This window comes from Rhagoletis zephyria, unplaced genomic scaffold (assembly GCF_001687245.7).
Source record: "Rhagoletis zephyria isolate East Lansing unplaced genomic scaffold, Rhagoletis_zephyria_1.1 Rzeph_scaffold_03667, whole genome shotgun sequence".
Taxonomy (NCBI): domain Eukaryota; kingdom Metazoa; phylum Arthropoda; class Insecta; order Diptera; family Tephritidae; genus Rhagoletis; species Rhagoletis zephyria.
The window spans coordinates 37,134-42,377 of record NW_016160750.1 but is presented as its reverse complement, the minus strand read 5'-3'; the positions used below and the strand labels follow the sequence as shown (position 1 = coordinate 42,377).

Here is a 5,244-nt window from a genome sequence, read left to right as displayed (position 1 = left end):
TAACAATGGTAATCATGCTCTTAAGCAAATAGTCGCACATTTGCATATTTCGATAAAATTTTTGATTTATGTCTATTGAAAACATATCCCACACGTTCTTCAAAAGGGACACAACTAAAAAAAATATAAATTAGATAGATTTTTTTGCATGAATCAATTCCAATTAATGCAAATATTTCTTTCTCCATGAATATTTTCTCTAACCAGAAAACAACTGTTATACCCGTATTAATTGCATTGAATCCGTACGATCCACAAACAGTTATATTTTCGGATCTGATTTTTGAGTTGTGTCTCTTTTGAAGATGGTGTGCGTGCGATACGTGCCAGATTGCGAGTACCTTCCGTTTTATTAATAAAAAGGTGTATATCAATTACTACTGTAAATTTCGTACCTTTTTGGGAACACGCTTTTTAAAAAGCAGCTTTTAGAGGATTAAATTGTTTAGTTGGCGTTGACGTCGATGACTGAGTGGTAATTTGACTAGATTGGCTTTTACTGCAAACAGACGATCGAGTAGAACTTGTTGACGATGGCGACGAACTTCCTTCTTCTAAATCGATTACATCCAAATCTGCTTCCTTTTGTTTCCTTCTATAAAATGAATTCGGTTAAAACACCAGCAAACACCACGATGAAGGGAACAAAGATGGCGCATTCCGCAAACCCCTACTTTGGTTTGGCCGATTTTGACAATTCTCAAGTAAAAGAAAACAACGCCTCAGAAAGTTTAAGTGATTCATTAATACTTTAACAAAATTCACATTTTTATTAAACCGGGTTTGCTCTCAAAGAAATTGAATATTACGAAAATTGGCGGTGTGTTCTTTTCTTTTATCCTCCTATTCGGCTTTATTAACTTTAAGTTGTGAAATGCCATCGCCGCCGGGAATGCGCAATCTTGTATTCTATAATTTTTCAGCAAACACAAAGCATTTTTGGTACATATACAGTTGCGGTCAAAATAAAAGAACCAAAATTCAAAATGATATTGTTTGCATCTTAACACATAGTTCGATTAATAGCAGACATAGATGGATTAATTTTTGTGAACTTTGTGCAAGCTTTGAAACTATTGTTTTTGTGTTTTCTGCTATTAATCGAACTATGTTTTAAATAAAATTTATTAATAATAATTAAATAAACATAAGATGCAAACAATATCATTTTGAATTTTGGTTCTATTGTTTTGACCGCAACTGTATATGTATGTATGTATACAGGGTTATCGGAAAAGTCATCCTAGATGCTTAAGAACATTATTGTTTAGATAATATCTGATTAATTTGGTTATATGGAATGAAGTCCAAAACTTAACCGTTTAGAAATTCGATTTTAAATATTATATAAAAAATATTTTTTTTGCCTATAATTAATAAAAATCACCAATAAAACTTCAACCAAGCCTCGCCAGTTAAGATCGGTTGCTTGAACTACCGTTATTATGTAAATATGTACGTATCTAGGAAGACTTTTCTAGTAACTCGGTATAATGTAAAATACCAGAACCAGCATGCAAAGACTTAATTGTTAGCTTTAGTTGAAAAAGGAAATTTATTCCTAAACAGAACCAAATGTTGGGTAACACATTGTAAAACATTTCTTGCATTTAGCATTTTTATCATCTTGTTTATGGAAATATATCCACACTTCAGACTTTCGTGGAGGCATTTTTCTTATATTGTATGTTAACTTTCCTTCCTTCCAATTCAGTTTTTGATATACACCTGCGTTCAACTAATTAGAATCGAAATTCAAAATGATATGGTTTGCAAATTATGTTTATCTATGCATGTAAAGAAAATTAATCAAACTTCAAAAAATTGTCATACAAATTTCCAAATTTTTAATCAGAATATTTAGAAAATTTTCGGGTATGCAGAAAATTATTAAAAATAAAAAAATAAAAATGATTTGCAAAAAATATCATTTTGAATTTCGTTTCTAAATAGTTGAACGCAGGTGTACATAATTCCTTTGTTTCTAATTAAATAATTAAAAAAACCTTTATACATTTTTCATTTTAATATAGTCAGTTCAATAAAAAAAAACACCAAAATCTGAGTACCAAATTTTGTGCAAAAATGAGGATTGAAATATAAAGGTGTTTTTTATAAAACTAACTATATTATCAAGAAAAACGTACAAAAGATTATTTAATTAAAAACAATAAAATTATAACAATCACATCACTGTACCTTTTTTTTCGCGCAACGCTATAAATGGGCATCATAAAATAATTTTTTACAATCACAAGAATCTAATCACCAAAACACAATTTTTCAACTATTTAATGCTACGCTGCTTAAGACTTAAAAGTGCAAGAGGTACGATTTCGTTTTCACTACTGTTCTATTCTGTATGTACAGCCGGCTGAATAAGCCCGCGTTCAGTGTATGTACTTTTAACAATCTAATATTTTTCTTTCGATACATTTTTTTACTTATTGCTTATTAAAAGAAATTGCTCATTCCTTAACTTAGATTATATATCGTCACCTAAAATGCAAAACAACGTAACATCAAAAAATTCGAAATTGAGCTTTTTATTGATTACGATTCCTACATCATATTACATAAAATATATTATAATCTAATTATAATAATCATTATATTGTTTAATATAATTTAATTATATGTAATAATTATTATATTATTTAATATAATTACTTGTAATTATAATATAATCTATTATAAGTAATATGATGTAGTCCATCGTAATGAATAAAAAACTCGAATTTTTTAATGACACGTTGTTTTGCATTTTAGTTGGCGATACATAATTTACAGTTTAAAACGTGCAATTTTAGGAAAAAACCAACAAACATCCAAAATATGTCATACAATTTCCAAATGTGCATAAAGAGTTTCAAGAAGTTTTCCAAGTATACAGCTTTTATTATACATATGTACATACTAAAGTGCAAGTTTTAAGTAGCTGAAAATCTCCGTTAATATTTTTAATTTTTTCGCAGACAATGTTGCGCATTTCTTCCACGGAATCAATGAAAATATACATACAACTTGCACTTTAGTATGTATGCTATAATTGAATGGCACGTAAAGCTGCATACTCGAAAAACTTCCAGGAACTAAGTATTTATACAAATACGGAATTTTTACAACATACACACATATGTACATAGGTATTTTGGGAATTCGTTGATTTTTCCCAGAAATTGCACAACGTTTTGAACTGATATTTTATAAGAAATTTTGAATTTTGTAAACAAAAAATATTGAACGCAACTTATTTTGTTGTGTGTATATGTATACATAAATTTACTAACTTCGCTTGGCTCACCCTTTCTGGCTTCTGCTCAAATTTATTTTATTTGAAATCCGAGTCTATAAGTTCCCTAAAAGTAAATTTGGGTTATTTATTAATTAATATAGAAGTTTCCACTTACCTTGTCCTCAATTTTGCCGGCAAAACTCTGTTTTTTTTTGTAGGACCACACAATGATTTTGTTTTCTTTGTAGCTCTAGACATCAAACGACGCAAACACTTTTCAATTAAATGGCAGCTATTGATTCTACCAAATTTTTCCAGTGCTTCGCTTCTAGAAGGTTCTCGTACGTTAAAGGACGCGTAATTTTTTGTTTGACAAGTTGTTCACAAATTAGAATTAGGCAAGGTTTACATGTTCCAACTGTTTAGCCAATATGATAATGTTGGACGCCAAGCCAGCATTTTTTTGAAATTTCAGAAATGATAGCCAGATAATAATCAAGAGAATAATATTTAAACAAAATGCTGACAGGGAATATAAAAGAAATATGATAGAAATGCAGGACGGCACATTTTTTTCATCGTATTTCATAGAAATTATCATGATAAAAACATTACGAGGTAAAAACCTTCTCTTAATTCGTCGGCTATGATTTATTTTCTAGCGTTTGGAAGCATTTTAAATCACATAAAATTTAAAGTAAACAAATTAAATTGTTCAGAACTGTTGTTGTTTGATATTGAAAATGAAAATGTGTGTGTGAGTTTGAGTTTTGAATTTTAAAAGTATATTGTTTGCAAACGTCAGACTGCCCCTCAATAGTTTTACTTTGTAATATTTTAATCGTGATTAAGTCATAAATTGGATTTATAACGTCGCAAAGTTTTTGCAAATGTCGCATTTGTTGCAAAATTTTCCACCTTACGACACAGCTGTTTACTTTTGTATGGAAACTTTCTTGCGACAAAATTGCGCAATTGCCGTATTATTTGAGCTGGCAATGATTACAAAGTCAAAGTCGCGAAACACATGTATTTTTATTGTCTTCGAATATTTCAATAAAAATTATATAAGTTAAGGCTGCTTCGAAATATAATTTTAAACACTTTTTTTTACACTTACGCACGGCATTTTAAAACAAATTTTACATTTGCAATCTAGAGTTGCGACAGGTCGGTCATACAACTTCGTTCGCAGTGTTGCCATTGCGCCAATAATGCCACTTCGCGACATTTTAAAAATCGCACTATAATAAAGATAGAAACGTTTAAATGCATTCTGTTTAAAAAAATAATTGTTTTCAAATTTCACTTATGATTTTAAAAAGCTGGTTTTGGTTTTATCAATCGCCCATAGTATTTGTAAAAAATTGGTTCCAGCTCCTTAATTGTGGCATAAGTCTATAATAATAACCGTTTAGCTATAGACAAAAAGTGGCTTGTATCGAGCCTGCTGTTCAATAAAGAAGATATAAGAGGTTTAAGTAAAATTTCGATATTTTATAATATCACCCAAAAGTTACTTATGATGAAGAATTTTAGCAATATAATAATAATGAAGTAAATTAAGGTAGCCATATGATATGTCAAAAGAAAGAAAACTGCGCAGTAGAGAAATGTTTTTGCACCCCCATTATAACGCAAAATTTAAGGAAAATACATAGTGGTAAAAATCGAAATTGTGTGTATATATATATTTTCTACTGACCGGATTCGAAGATAGCGTTTAAATTTTTTGTGCTTGGGATACGTTTAATATTTTAGTGTTTTCTAAGAATTGTTTTTATATTTTGAAACAACTTTTTTTCTTTGTATATTTTCTTCAATATCAGAGCTATTTGCCCCTACCATTAGTATTGCCCGCTAATGTTTACAGCGCGAAGAATAATAGAGTTACTCAGTGACTTTAAATCGCGTTAAAACGTCTGTACTGAATATTCATCCACTTCAACCTTCCACTCGAACAACTGGCCGTGTAAACGTTGCAAACCCTCAACTTTGGTGAAGCAATT

At 29.8% G+C, this 5,244-nt stretch overlaps 1 long non-coding RNA gene across 1 annotated transcript; it reads right to left on the bottom strand.

Annotated features, from left to right (window-relative positions):
- Window positions 1–225: 225 nt before the first annotated feature.
- On the bottom strand, window positions 226–3,792 carry LOC108369439 (uncharacterized). The gene is made up of 3 exons (XR_001848510.1): window positions 3,411–3,792; window positions 3,291–3,359; window positions 226–595 (listed from the first exon to the last, which is right to left on the bottom strand). It is a non-coding gene; the product is annotated as an uncharacterized LOC108369439 (long non-coding RNA).
- Between the last annotated feature and the right edge of the window lie 1,452 nt (window positions 3,793–5,244).